The sequence below is a fragment of the Peromyscus maniculatus genome, chromosome 1 (genome assembly GCF_049852395.1).
Source record: "Peromyscus maniculatus bairdii isolate BWxNUB_F1_BW_parent chromosome 1, HU_Pman_BW_mat_3.1, whole genome shotgun sequence".
Taxonomy (NCBI): Eukaryota; Metazoa; Chordata; class Mammalia; order Rodentia; family Cricetidae; genus Peromyscus; species Peromyscus maniculatus.
The window spans coordinates 190857636-190873315 of NC_134852.1; the positions used below are offsets into that span (position 1 = coordinate 190857636).

At 45.5% G+C, this 15680-nt stretch overlaps 1 protein-coding gene across 1 annotated transcript in view; it reads left to right on the forward strand.

Moving 5' to 3' along the window:
* The first annotated feature begins 2748 nt into the window (after positions 1–2748).
* The window catches only part of Plce1 (phospholipase C epsilon 1), a 302775-nt gene continuing 289843 nt past the window's right edge, over positions 2749–15680 (forward strand). Inside the window, exon 1 of the mRNA XM_042263101.2 lies at positions 2749–2972. The gene's annotated coding sequence lies outside the window, so the exon portion shown is untranslated. The remainder of the gene's footprint in view (positions 2973–15680) is intronic.

Below are 15680 nucleotides of genomic sequence, written 5' to 3' on the forward strand. Positions count from 1 at the left end.
GGGAGGAAACAACTCCTCATAAAGCAAGGTTGTACCTTCAGTCCTGCTTCAGCCTCCCAGGGTCTCAGATAAACATATTCTCAGCAAACCTGTTCTCCCCAGCGGCTTACCATAAACCACTGTAGTAGTCTGTATGGACTCCTCAGTCCTTCACCTCGGGGCTTATATAAGAGCAGGTTAGCTCAGGGCTGCCTTGCTGAGTGCTACAGAGGGCCCATCTTTTTGTTGTAGTATGTGCACAGCGGGTGTGGGGCCTCCTGCTGGTGAATGATTGTATGAATTAAATCCTTAGTTTTAAGGATTGCCTCTTAAGTCCATTCCCGCAGTTTGATCTGTTCTGTAACAATTTCAAAAAAGATGCTGCTGCACTTTCTTCTGCAATTTCCGTCACAGATGCACTCCATGTCGATACGGTTTTCACGGTAGTGTTTCTCGAAGCTGTTGTTTACTGTGCAGAATGGTCTGTACTGAGATGCCGACTCGCTTCTCTGAACTGAATTTTCCATGGAAATTGTCCAGCGCTTCTCCGATTCTCAGGCGCTTTATCTGACAGTCTTTCTTCCTGCAGATAATGGCTGGCAGCAACCCACAGCGCAGAGGTTATACGCTGTACTTCTGAAAAAGTCTTGAATGGAGCCATTGTACCCCTGAGATGGTCTGCATGTTTGACTGAACAGAGAGCGGGGTGTAAAAAAGGCACCTTGTATGCAACTGTTGGCAAGGTTGCGGAGTGAATTAAAATCTCCAGAAAGTCTGGGCAGTGGTGTTCAGAGGGAGCAATGAACCCTCTGGAAGCACTGTTAGCTCAGACATTCCAATGCGGTGAGGCAGCCTCGGGGACTAGGCTCCCTCCAGTGGCATTTACAGAGGGGGTGAGCAGGGAACATTGATCTGGATCCTTTCTTTGCAAAGATTTGGGAAAGGCACCCCTTTGTAGGGGCGGAGCCTGTGGATCATCACACTTGGGTGATCAGCTTTCTGCTTATGGGACCCATATTTGTCTGGGTTCTCACTGGTGCAGGGACTCGGGTGGAGGACTTGATGTTGACTGCCTGTGAATTCACCACTTTGCAGCAATCTAATTCCCACAACAAATTTAAAAGAAAGAACAACCAACCGGAAGTCTGGAGGTGCCCAGTAATGATGATATCTGGATTACTAGCTCTATGAAATGAACTATAAAAAATCACAGCGTAAAGCTGTTTATAAAAGTCCACTCTGCTTATCTATTAGTGAAGGTATTTCTTGCTACCCCTCTCCACTTACCTGTCCAAGTCTGAGGTTGGGGTAAATGACCATTTATTTCTCTTTGATCTAAAACTAAAATCCTAAGTGCTTAATGAACACAGAATTTCCCCCAAAGCCTTCTGCTAAGGCTTTCCGAACCAGCGCTAGTGGGAAGCAGTAACATTAGTTTTTATTAAAATCCTAGTGGTAAGAAAACAGCAAAACAGTATAAGGATAGGGCTGGCAGATTTTTTCTTATGGGCAGAATTCTTTGGCTGTCTCGTGCATTCTTGTTCCAGCCTCTCCTGTGCTCTAGAGGCTCCAAGGAGGGGAGATCTTTTTCAAGACAGACCTAAGCTGAGCAAGAGCAGAGCCTGTGGGAGGCAGCCATGATCCAGATACATAGATCAGCGAAGTTACAGGTAGAGTTGGGGGAGGTTGGGAGCTGGACATACCCTATTGTGTGGTTCATAAGGGCTACAGCATGTTGGCCTCCTCCCATGAGTTAGTATGGAGGGAGATATAGAGATTAATGAAGGTTTCTGCATTAATTAAAGCTGTGGAGGAAAAAGACTATGGCTGTTGTGTAAAGGGTTGGTTTGGTCCAAGGGAAAGACAGATGCTAGATGTGAGCCAAAAGGATCAGTTCTGATTGAATATGTGAAGTGGTGTCAGGCCAAGGGCCTCTGTAAAACAGGTAATAAAAGGAGAAGGCACAGGTTTAGGCAAACGGGAGGAGTTTGGATTTTTCTCTAGGTCTCTGGCTCTCCCAACTGCAAACAGGGCATAAAACTTTTGCCAGTAGCAGAGGATGCTCTACATAGAGCCGGCAGCTGCTGGCAGCTGTGAAAAATCTCCAGATTCGCTTCGAAAAACCAAACATATGGGTGCTTTTTAGAGGTCACAGGAATGAGTGGTCACACATAAGCAGGAGGGTTGGTTGTCTTGAGCACAATGATTGTGTTCTACAAGTACTCGTGAAATGAATGGATGAACGACAGAGCTGAGTCTCGCTGCTGGCACCTATTAGGGAAACCTTGGTCAAGTCACTTAATAACCTCGGCCTGGGTTTCCGGGTCTGTCACCCAGAGATGGTCTGCAGGAGGGGTGGCAGTGAGAGAGGACCTCCGCCCCTGAGGTGTGAAGCGTTCCCTCTCTCCCAGGAGCAGGGTGACCCGGCGTAGCTGTCGCCAGCTCCCTCCTGGGCCTGAGCCAGAGAGTGGCTCCTGGGCGCCTTAGCCAGGGGGGCCAGGCGAGGGTCGCCTGGACTGCCAGGGCGGGATGGCAGGGTGGTGGGGGCGGGCCCCGTCCGGCAGAGTCGGGGGCGGGCCAGGCACTAGCCGCTCCCCTGGTCGCCCAGCGGCCCACGGAGGCGCTCGCGGCCTCTCACCCCGCGGGCGAGTTCTGGGAAAGCCCGGCCCAGGGCGGGGGCCCGCGCCGCCCCGCTCCGCTTGGCTCCGGGCAGCGCGCACTGCTGGGGCGAAGGACGCGCGGGCTGCGCCCGAGTGCGAGCGGGCGGGCGGGCGGGCAGGCGGCGCGGGCAGCGGGCTCGAGCGGTGAACAGCGGCGGCGCGCCCCGCCGGACTCCCGGGCACTTGCCCGCCTCCTGCGCGCTCCTGGGCAGCGGCGGTGCGGCTGACACTCCAAAGCCGGGACGCCCCACGCCTCTTGCGACGCGCGCGCGGACGAGGTCCCCGAGGGACACGACACTTGGGGCGCGCCGCACGACTGGCTGGAGATCTAAGGTGAGCTTGCAACTCTGCCGCTGGGTCCCCAAGGACCGTGGACCCGGAGAGCTGGCCTGGGTGCTCTCAGGGCTGGAGTCGCGCCCAGCAGCAGCCTGACTTCTTGTACCTGGTGGCCCAGCGTCTCCCGCCTCCCAGGGGACAGGCCAGGCAGCCATCCCTCGGGGAATGCGAGGCTGGAGGTCCCCCGGTGACCCCCGCCTCGGATCACCATTTCATGCTGTGTGTGTAGTGTGGAAGTGGCCAACACAAAGAAAAGTAGGAGTTCTTTTCAAGTGGCGGGACTCAGCGCGTTATTTCAAGGAAAGTTCTCAGACTTTGTTCCCGGAGAGATTTATCTGCAGAGTCCTAGGAAATACAAATACAGTACAGGACCCGTCTCACTCTTACTGGTGACTTCGAGAATGACTATCTATGCTTTTTCTTCAAAGTCCTTCTAGATAACCAAGATACACACAGTTATTTGGCGATGGTCCGTGCTAAGTGCATAGTGTAAATACGCTCCCCGCCTACATTTAAGCCAAGGCGCACTTGGTTCAATGGACTGAATCAATTAGTATAAGAAATATCCATCATTAAATGATTTCAGTGTTATTTTAAAAAATAAGCTGTCTGAATGTAACTAGAGCTGACTTTGCTAAAAACTTTTTTTTTTGTACATAAGTTCATCAACGTTGGTGGGTTTCCTTGACTTTCTTGCAGCTGCCCCCCGCAGGGGCAGAGTGAAGCCAAGGCCACAAATAGGCACAGCTAAAACCAGGAACATTGGAATCCCGGAGGAATAGCTGACACCAGTCTGGGGAGTGGTTGCAGGTGGTTCCTGGTTGTCAGTGCAGGAAGAGGCAGCCGTCCCTCAGCTACTGTACATAACTGTGACTTTTCTGATGAATGCCTGGCAGTATACTCCAGACCAGCGGCTCTCAACCTATGGTTTGCAACCCCTTTAGGGCTGACAGACCCTTACACAGGGCTTGCCTAAGACCATTGGAAACACACACACACACACACACACACACACACACACACACACACACACACTACGAGTTGTAACAGTAGCAAAATTATAGTTATGAAGTAGCAACAAAAATAATTTTGTGGTGGTGGGGGGGCATCGCAACCTGAGGAACTGTATTAAAGGATGACAGCATTAGGAAGGTTGAGAGGCACTGCTCTGGAATATGTTTCTTCTTCCTCACTGATTTCCCCCAGTCTCCCCAGTGGCCATTCTGAAAACTAATCAGCGTTCACTCTCAAGTTTGTTGCCCCAACCTGAAACAGCCAGCGCCCTCCTCTTTGATTCCGGTAGCCTCTTACCTCAATGGACCTGTGAGATTTGTGTAGATGTCTCTTCCCCCCACTCCCACCCAAGGTATCTGTGACTTTCCTGGCCTGATACTTACACCTGGAAGGCTCTCTAGAAATAATCATGGGCAGGTTTAAATGTTAAGACTTTGGTTTGTACAGAGCAAAGCTCTGTTTCAGAGGAGTTAGGGTAACCAACGGGATTTAGGGAAGCATTTACCATCAGCATATCCTTCACTTACAGCCCCTCAGGGGCGATTTGCTTTGTGCTCAGGAGTGCCTTCTGGTCATCTTTGGCTCTAGGCCAGATAAGAGGTGAAATTAAGGTGGAGGGTCATTCTTCCCCGGTCCTTCTAGTAAGACAAGCTCCTTGATGCATTCCAGATTTGACCTTTGTTAATAAAAAAAATTCCATACTTAAGCATATGGGGGTGAAGCTAGAGTCCAGTGAAGGTTGTTGGTTTTCTTTTTCTATTGCAATAGTTCTTGGTTACATGTTTCTTTGGCCTTTCATCTTATATTTGATGGCATTTGTTTGCTGTGTGTAGTTTGCTACAAATTTCTAAATGAATAAAGGAAAATTGAAACGATGAGGAGTTTTGTAAGTAGAGAGGACATTTTCATAAAGCGTGGCTGTTCTCCAGGTATGTGTGTTGGTAGTCCCTGCCTTCCACAAGCAGCCTGCACAGGACAGCTGCTTCGGTCCTGGCTCCTACACTTTCCCTTGGGGGCTACTAGTGATGGAAGGTACAGAGGGCACTTAGAAAAGCATGTAGCCTTGTGAACCTGGGGTGGGGAAGACAAGGGTTGTGCATTGATGGGATGGGAAATGGGAAAAGGAGGAAGGATATATCAAAGTGCACCAGCTGTGAGGCCTGGCAAGGAAGCTAAGAGTCTCCGCATCCCCTTTGCTTCCTGGGTGCGGAGTTCAGGCTTGTTAATTCAATGCTAATTCAGTTGAGTTATGGCCTAAGTAGGTTTTCATGGGTCAGATTGGGAGCATAGCTCTCTGTGGCTGTATTGTTAATATGGCAGCCAGGAGCCACATATGATTAAGTTTAAATGAGTTAAAATAAATGAAATTAACCACATCTAAGTGCTTGGATGCTTCATGTGGCTCTATGCACAGGGTGCAAATCCAGGGCATTGCCATCATTTCAGAAAGTCCTGCCCCATAAAATTGTTTCCACAGAGTTCATCTCTAAAGGGCACTGGTTTGCAAATAAAATCTTTAAAGTTTCCTGTGTATAGCCCCCTTCCCAGTCTATGTTGATGAAAATAACTCTAGATGGTGTTCCACACACTTCATCTGTTAATGTATTTCATTCTTATAGCATTGGGCAGAAACACTAGACATCTGACTCCTTACCTGTAGGCTTCTGTGGATTTATAGGTTTAGCAACAAAACTTGGTCCAGCCTGATGTGGCTTTGCAATAGTCTCTCCTTTTCTTAACTGGTAACAGCTATTCATATGTCTTCACTTCAGAAACAATGGACAGACATGTTACGTAGTATTGGGCATGTGTACTCTTCATGTGGAGACAATTAAAATGACTTTTATATGTCATGGCTGGTTTCTCAGTTTCTGCTGAGGAATGTATACTTCTGTTATTAAGTCCATTTTGAAGATGGGAAAACAGAGGTAATGGAAGATTAATGTGCTTTAGGCCACAAGCCAAGACTAATCAAAGAATGTTCCAGAATCCATTCTCTTGACCGCTGTGCTGTCCTGCATCTGACTTTGAGCCCATGATCCATTCAAGCAGCTGGATGAAGCTTAATAGCTTTAATTCAGCTCATTGGAAAGTTTCAGATAAGGCCGGGGCTAAATTGTTTAGTGGTTGAGGTTTGAAGGCTTTGACTACCCAAGCTAACTCACTAGGCATGCACAGCAATCATGTAGCTTGCCCCTTCTCTCCTTTGGCCAGCCAGACTTAGATTGTAGCCATTGGCTGTGTGAGACTGGAAAGGGAAGAGGCCATTTTTGGATATTTAGGGATAGTAGAGATACAAATGGACTCTGTTGGTACCTGTGGAACCGGGGACTTGTAGCTAGAGACAGGAACGGCCTCCTTCTATCTCCTTACCCCCATGAAACTCAGTTGGCTTCTTCTTGGCTTTTTGGCAACCCCAAAGCTTCTCTTTTTCATGAGGGCATGTTCTGAGTGCTCTGCCATCTGTGTGTTCCCTTCACCAAGGACTCTGCAGGACCCTTTCTTTAGCCAGGGAATGTGAGTACCTCTTGTCTTGAAGTCTCCTAATGGTCTTTGTGGCTTTTCCTACCAGGTAGTGTGGCTTAAAGGATAGGTTCAGATACTCTTCTGGTCAAAGGCAAAGTATCTAGACCCAAACTTACCTGAGTATACTCAAGTCTTGCCCCCAACCAGTTCTGTAACCTTGGACAAACAATTGCTTTGTAAGGTAATTAAAGATAAAGCCTCCAGTTAGATGAGTCACCCAAAGCCAGTTGCCCAGGCCCTTACATAACATATACTAACTATTCCACAAGTTAGCTACTAGCATTATTGCTTCTTCACTGTGCAAGTCTGTAGTTTGGGGTTTGGGAGGTATATGTGGGAGGTCAAGGATACTCAAGGGTGAGTCCCTGGAACCTGTGGATACATCACTTTATATGACCAAATGGAGTCTGCAGCTCCGTTTAAAGTAAGATGTTATCCTGGATTTCTGTGTAGGTTCAGTCTAATCACACAGCCCCTATAAGAGGGAGATGGAGGGCCAGAGTTTGTAGAGAGGTATTCTGCATGATGTAAAAAGAGGTAAAGGATACAGACCTAGCATGTATGAGGCTCTGGGTTTGATCCTCAGCCTGAAGGGTAGAAAAAAAGGCAAGAAAAGGACTTCTTTCCTAGAGCCTGCTGAAGGGAATAGGCTTGTAACCCGTTGGAGACTTCTGACCTCCAGGGCCGCCCAGTAACAGGTTTGTGTTATTTAATTCAGTCAGTATGTGGTCATTTGTCACAGCAGCTTGGGAACCAGGATGCAGCATGGAAGAGAAAATGGAGAGTGCTTCAGGGTGAGGTGGAAGCTTTCCAGGTGAGAGAGCAGTGAGCCAGCCTTTGCCTGCAGCACTGCCTCTGAGTATGCTATGTGTATTAAAGAGCTTAGCCTGCCCGCCTCTGTGTTATCATCTGTAAGTTGCAGGAGTCCGAGGCTCTCAGAGGTTAAGTATTGCCCAGGCTCCCACTGCTCGTGCAGGTACAGCTGTGCAGTAGGACCACGTCTCTTGGGGCTCTTCACTAGGAACCCCACAACCCCCAAAGCAGGCACCTCTGGAGAGCCTGAAGCCTTCCCCCTTCGAATGGCATGCTTCTGTGCATAAGGGAAAGGCAGTGTTTGATTTGGTGAGAAGGGCGATGTAGCTGTTTTTTGTTTTCCCTTTGAATACTGATTCTTGAAGTCCTGGTAAGTTCTTGTGGCTGTGTAACAAGCTGCAGCCTGAGGAACAGGCTGGGTGAGCAGAGCCTGCAGGCACCCCTGCCTGCTCCCACCTCTGTTCCTGCTGAACCTCTCTCCTCACCACAGACTGCTGGCCCTGGCGCCCCGCTGGCTCTGTGTCCCACCTCTGCCTGTTTATTGGATTTGCCTATTCCCGACTCTCCTTCCAGCCCCAAATTCCACCTCCCCTGACCCCTCTGCCACTCAGACTGGAGCTGTTTAGTGTCAGAGCAGGGATCAGGGTCTCTTAGGTCCTTCATGACAGCGAGTAGGAGTATCTTTGTTATTTCTTTTGGCGTTTGTTGATGATGGTCAGTGTTCTGCCAGGGCTTCTTTTGAGTCCCAAGTGTCTAATTCTGGGAGACAATCATTTGGATGAGGTGTTTTTATTTTTTAGAACAGTGTTCCAGGAGGTTTTGGAGCCTCAGCCTGGTGACTGAGGTGCTGGCCATGGAGATCTTAGCATTTCATTCTTCTTCTCTTGAGTAGTCCCACGTTTACTTGCTTTATATATTGGGGCTCTGCCTTGTATTTCACATGACAGGAAGCATTAATGTGGCGGGGGAATATTACATCCTAAGTAAAGATAGAATATGTGTGATCTTCAATGCACAGATTTAAATGTGAAAGAAATGCAACTCTGGATTTCCCCTCATTACATTCTGTAAGTTTGGGCTCTGGAGGCCGGCTGCTTGTACTGTTTATATCCTGGCTCTACTGCTAATAATTGGTGTGGCCGTCCCTCTGCAAGATATGCAGTCAGAATGCCTGAGTGCACACAGTGGAGGGTGATAGTATTATTTATATAATAGGTTGTGAAATTGAATGGGATACATTTATGTAAAAGTAAGAATTCAACACATATTAGCCAGTGTGAGATTTTTTTTGTTTTGTTTTGTTTTTTAAGACAGGGTTTCTCTATGTAGCCTTGCCTGTCCTGGAACTCACTATGTAGACCAGGCTGGCCTCAAACTCACAGAGATCCACCTGCCTCTGTCTTCCAAGTGTTGGGATTAAAGGTGTGCACCACCACTGCCTGGCTATCATGAGCTTTTTTTATACCCAGTGGTATGGCAGGAAACTAATTTAACCTTTCCTTTTCACTGCAGTGATTCAGGACTGTTTCCTAGGGGCTCAGTAGCTAGACCTGCCTGAGGTCTCTGAGGTCTCATGTTCTGCCCAGAAGCAGAATGGCTGCTGCTTGCAGAGGCTACCAGACATTTCTTCTTCTCCCTCCTGCCCGCCCAGCCATCAGGGTCCAGGATGACACTTGCAGCCCTCCCCCTCCCCCTCCCCCTGCAACCTCAACCCATACTCTGCTCCAAATTCAGAATATAATATAAACTCTGCCCTCTAGCTGTAAGGTGTAATATGCCCTGTTCCCCGCCCCCTGCGCTCCCCCTCCACATGGCATTATCCCTTCATTGAGGTTGTGAGCACTGGGATGAGATCAAAGTACCTAGGGAAACAAAACACAGTAGCCCAATCCGGACAGGGCTAGTAGACAGTACTGGCCAGCTGGTGTCAGCCAGACTCGAACCTGTTATATCTCTCTACTTGATAGTGACTCTGTTGTGATCAGGGTATAGTATTGGCTCTGCACCCACTACTCACAATGACTATGGAAGGTCTCCTTCAGAGGGGCTGTCTGCGGGTGCACCCACATCCGGAAGTCAGCTGGCATTTGTGTATTTTTATTTCTGGACAGCTAGCTACATTGTAATAATTAAACAGTGGGGCTTCTTTATTCAGAATTAGAGAGGAGGCAGAAGCAAGGAGAGACTCTTGTTTCGATGACTTCATTGTAAGTTTAAACTATATAATATTACCGAGTATGGAAAATCCAGGGAGTGGAAAGAAAATCATTTGGGAAAAACACATGTGACCCAGTGCATGCAATACACATCTGGGATTAAAGTATCATGTAACGTGCTTTAATTTGGATATCACTGGACTTGCTTCAAAAGCTGTCATTTCTAAAGAAAGCGCCAGTTCATTTGTTATTCTACACAAGAACAGACCTCATTGATGAGCAGCCTTTTACCAGTGAAACGTTTGCTTGGAAGAATTGCAGTGTTCCCATCAGCCTGTTTTGTCCATCTCTGCGAGGTGGATAATAGTCACAGAAGTGAAAGACTCTTGGCATGAGATTTTGTCTCCACTTCTTCACTCCCAAAGGCAGAATGAATTCAGAGGACAAGGCAGAGCCTGAGTTCTTTGTTAGCTGCTTGGGGTCTGGACTGATTCATTGCTCAGCAGGCTGGTTTGTTCTGGCCTCTGCCTGGCTAACGGGGTTTGAGGTTTTTCCCTTCAGTTGTGGCTTGGGCATGATTTTAAAATTCACAGTGGTAGAGATTAGTAAAACTAGAAGTAGTTGTGAAATAAATATGCTCCATTATGATTTGAATTGAGGGTTGAGAATATAGCTCAGGGCAAGCTCAGGCTTGCCTTGTATGCATGAGGCCCCAGGTTTGATCCCTGGTACCATGGCAGACAGGGGCTGGCCTTTGAATCTAGGAGAAGAAGACAGGAACTTGTAGAATCTGCATGAAATGCTGCATATGTACAAGAAGCTTTCCAGTGATGCATTTCCGGAGGTTAATGCAGCAGCAGCAATCTGGCAACCTTGTGTGTTCTCCAGTGACACCTCTTGAGTCTAGTTTTTTTTTTTTTTTGGTGACTGCCCAGTGCTGGCTGAGAACGGCTGGGGATTCTCCAATGTCAAGTCCTGGGATGGCTGACAGCAGGTGAAGAGTGCCCACATCCCAGACAGGCAAACCCAGATCAAATTAGTTACAGAGGACGGCAGAGTGTGCTTATTTCTAGCCGTGCTGTGCATTTCTGAAGAGCTGTCACTATTCCAGCAATCATGTCTTAAAGTATGTCACCTGTTTAAGTGTTAAAACAATCTTTAGTACAAATGTCATTTTAACGACTGAAATTCTATGTATTATCTTTGTGGGGGGTGCCTGCGGGGTGTTACGTATGCATATGCATGCATGTGGGTGTGAGGCTGCAAGTTGATGCTGAGTGCCCTCCTCAGTCTCTGTCCATCTTATTATTGATCCAGGGTCTCTTACTGAGCCTGGAGCTCACTGATTCAGCTAGGCTGGCTGACCAGCCAGCTCCAGGGATCAGCTTGTCTTTTCCTCCCCAGCTCTGGGATTACAAGCACATGCCACTGCCATTGGCTTCCAGGGATCCACCTCAGGTCCTCACGCTTGTTCCGCAAGTACTTTCCTGACTGAGCTGTCCTCCCAGTCCCTATATTTTGTCCTTTAATTATTAATGCACACATTGTGCATCTGTTTATGATTTACTCTCTGAGCTGTGCCATACAGTAATTCAGAATTAAAGACTGGAAAGGAGAGGCATCCAAATTTGGCCCTCTTTCCTGAGAGCTGAAGGAAATGGACTACTGGAAAACTCAACGTGAGGAGAGATGGAGTTAGACTTTTGCTTTCCAAATCAGAATTGAGACCACCCTGTGAATATATCACACTGAATTCTAGAAGCTGGGTTCCTTGCATCACAGTCTGTCATAGAGAGAGCCCCAATACCATGAAATAGTTTCACACCTTGAAGTGGTTCTGGGTTCACATTAGCCCCTTCTACTCATTCTGGGCACTAATCTCAGGCCTCTTCCTCTGTTATGTTCTCTACCCCTAAACGACATATATAACCTTTGCTTTATTTGGGATAGAGCCTTGCTGTATAGTCCTGTTGGTCTCAAAATTGTTATTCTCCTGCTTATGCCTGCCGAGTAGCTGAGATTATGGGGAGTAGCTGGCTTATAGGTTTGCACCACCATAGCCAGCCTCTCCACATGGTGGCTCCAGAGAAGGTGTCTACATCCCCCTCCTTTGGGTGTTTTGTGGATAATCTCCACTTGATTTCTGTGTAAGTATTGACCAAATTTCTAGTTTCCCTCCTCCCTCCTTCCTTTTTTCCTCTCTCTCTCCCTCCCTCCCTCCCTCCCTCCCTCCCTCCCTCCCCCTTTCTTTTGGTTACTGGGATTAAACCCAGGGCCTTGTATATGCTAGGCAAAACCCTACCATGGATCACATTCTCCCACAATTTTTATTAGTATTAACTTTTTTTTTGGTAGGCCCTTCCTAAGTAGCCCAGGCTGACCCATACTCTTGGCCTTAAACAATCCTTCTGCCTCAGCCTTCCAGACCATGCAGTGCACAGCACCATGCTTAGCTTCTGATTCTCTCTTTAGCTTACAAAGTCCTAGAGGTGAAATTAATAGTTCAAAAGGTACTTTAAAAAAGAGACTCCCAATAGGTGTTGTCAAAAATACTTCCTAAAACTGTCTTAACCAAGCATGATGATTCACTCCTGCTGTCCTAGGTACCCAAGAGGTCATGGTAGGAAGGTTGCTTAAACCTTGGAGTTTGCAGCCAACCTGGACAACATAATGAGACCCCATCTCAAAAGAAAAAAAAAAAGGTACCAATTCGCAGCTCTATTAATAACATGTAAGAATGGTCTTTCCAAGTGATGTTTCAGTGACAGATTCAAGTCTCTCATTTTTAACCTTTGCCAAAGCTTGGCATTTTATAGTTTGAAAGTGCATTTGTCTAATAGCAATGAAGGGCATTTTATCTATTTTACCACCAGTTTGCTCTTTTAGTTATGTAATTATGCTTTTTGCTCTGTGTCCTTGGTCTTCTCTCTTTTCCTCTCCATTCCAGAATCTCCCCACCACCATAAACATATTTTTAGCAAGTATTTTTCTGTGTTTCTCATCTCCAACTAGCATTTTTCTTGATTACTGGATACTGCAAGTTCAAAAGCTGGATAACTTGAAAAAAACTCACCTAGAGTTCTACACAAACGTTGCTAACATTCAGCGAATAGTTTTAGGGCTTTTTTTTCCCTCCAGTTGGGCTAATGCTGCTGTATGCCATAGTGGTGTCCTCAGTTAACATCATCCATCACTATGGAGCAGATGATGTCTATTCCTATTGTGTGGCTCTACAGGCAAATGTAAGAATGCATATTTCAAATGCTTACAGTGCTTTATTATTTTTTATGATGCTTTAAAATATTTATTATTAGCTGGGCATGGGGGCGTATCCCTTTAATCCCAGCACTCAGCAGGCAGAGGCAGGCAGATCTCTGTGAGTTTGAGGCCAGCCTGGTCTACAGAGCGAGTTCCAGGATAGCCAGGACTACACATCGAAACCCTGTTTCTAAAAACAATAAAAAATATTTATTTATTTATTTATTTATTTATTTATTTATTTATTATTGGTGTGTGTGTGTGTGTGTGTGTGTGTGTGTGTGTGTGTGTGTGTGTGTGTGTCAGAGGATAACTTTGTAGAATCTGCTTTCTTGTTCCTTCTTTACTTGGGTTTTGGGGATTGAACACAGGTCACCAGACTTCTTCAGCAGGGCCTTTTGCTGATGAGCCATATGAGCCATTTTGACAGCCCATGATAATTTTTAACTTACTGAAAAGTTTACCATTTGTGTTGCCAGATATTTGTTCCCTGATGATTTATTTTTTATATTTTCATCTCTCAGATATAAATTTTTTAATTAAAAATTGCATTCCTCCCTCTAATTCCTCCCGTGTACCCACCCCAGCCCCTTTGTCCCTCTCAAAATCATGGCCTCTTTTTGTTTGTTATTATTTCTCTCTCTCTCTCTCTCTCTCTCTCTCTCTCTCTCTCTCTCTCTCTCTCTCTCTCTCACACACACACACACACACACACACACACACACACCTAAATATATGAATACAGCCTGCTCAGTTGATTGAGTTTTCCCTGTATGTATCTGGTTTCAGGGTTGACCACCTGGCTAGCCAACTGGGAGCCTACCCTTGAGGAAGACGAAGACTGTTTCCCCCACACCCGACATTCCTTTACTGCCTGTTCCGTCTATGGATGGCTGCATGGGGCCCCAAGAGACTTCCCTGTTCCACGTCAGTTAGCATGTCTATTGGTGCTGCACTTCTTCAGGTCTTGTTTAGACGGCTTTATAGTTGAGTTATCACGGATGTAGCATCTCTGTCACTCCTAAGAGACATGCTCTCACAGCAGATTTCCTGACCCCTAACGCTCACAACCTTTCCATCCCCCTCTGTCACTATGTCCCGTGAGCCTTTAATGTAGGAGTTACGTTGTAAATATCATCAGTTGTGTCCAGACAACCCATAATCACTTGTTGCTTGCTTTTTTAAAAAAATGTAAATGAATTTTTATTTTATTTTTTTGAGATTATAAAATAACTACATCGTTTTTCCTCATCTCTTTCTGCCATCCAGGGCATCTGGGATTTGACTGGACTGGGGCAGGGAGGAAATGAAAGAAGAACAGACACACAGACACATGTACAGAAAAGCTGGGGTCAAGTGGGCTGTGCATGCTCTGACGGAGCCTTACCAACTAACTGACAACCAGGGACCTCAGCAGTGTATTGTGTGCAGCAGGTGGAGAGGATTAGTCTCTATAGGAGGTCTCTGGAAGGAAGCAGTAAATACGAACAAACATGTACATACAGACACACAAATAAAAGGAATACTTAGCTAAAAAATTTGTAGTATTATTTATTGCCTAACCCTGAATGATTCCTAATCACATATTGTATACTTAAAAAGACTTAGGTCTGAGGTGTCTGTCCTTTGATTTTTTTAATGTATTTTCAGTTGGCCTTATAATATTTGTTAATATCTCCCAGGGGAAATTCTTGTACTTACTCAAACAGTCTATATACCTTTTTATATAGTCTTACAATTAACTTACATTAACTTTTGAGACAGTTGCCAAAATCTTAGACGTATTTTGAAATTCTAGTTGGAAGTATAATAAATTTATATATTAATTCAGAATCTCTCTCTCATAGTTGGTTCTTCTGTCATGTTTTTTTTTTTGACTTCTCAAATGTTTTTTTTATCTGTCACTTGAATTCTTCATATAAATCCCATCTTTCTTACTCATAGTTTTGAAATGTGTTAATATTTTTTCAACTCTAATTTTTTTATTTTTCTTTATTCTTAAGAATTTCATATGTGGATTCAATGAAATTTGACATACCCTTATTTTCCTCTTCTGACTCCCTCCACACCCCCAACATGTCCTTCTTCAAACTTTGCCTTCTTGAAATATATTAGTACTTTTTATTTAATCAACTTAATTTTATAGTAGATTGTCCTCAGTCTTGTAGGTAAAGAATTATGTTATCCTCAAGTTATTATTTCTTTTTTTTTACAAAGATTTCAGCATATTAATAACTAAAGGTGAAAACATTGGGCTTCTTTTTATTAGTCCTGAGCTTGAAGAAATGTCTTTTGTGTTTACTAGTGAGTTTGACATTGGCTTTTGGCTTAAAATAGTTGAAATCCTTTGAAAAAGCAGCATCATATTCCAGATTATTTTTAATGAAAGAGAACTGAACTTAGTCAAATGCCTTCAGATGATTTATGTATCTTCATATTTCGTCTACTGCCGTGTTGTGTCTTGTTAACCAATGTCCTACTGGTCAACCATATTTGCAGCCAAGCAGAGGCAGTTGGTTATCATTTTGTTAATTCATTATGTCTCCAGTGCAGAGATGTTAATCTGGAGCCCTTTCAGGTTTTATTTTGGAGTGAAACAAAAATAGCTCTAATGGAGCCATGGTCACTACAGGTCAGAATTAAAATTAGCCCAGGGCTCCTGAGTGTGCATGGGTTGAATTCCGGGAGATCCCTGGTGCTTTTCTAAAAGGGTAGGCAGCTTCAGATGTGGCCATGAGCTGGGCCTCTGCTTCTGGGGGAGGCAGGTGGGAGCATGCAGCCATGCTATGGCTTGGTTAACTGGGGCTTGTGGTTTTTATTTTTCTTTTTAAATAGACGTTTTTGGTTAATCAAGGGTAATCTCTAAATTTGCCTGCCTGGGAGATGAAAATGGAATTTCTTCCCCCGACCCATTTTTTTTTTTTTTTTTTTTTTGAGG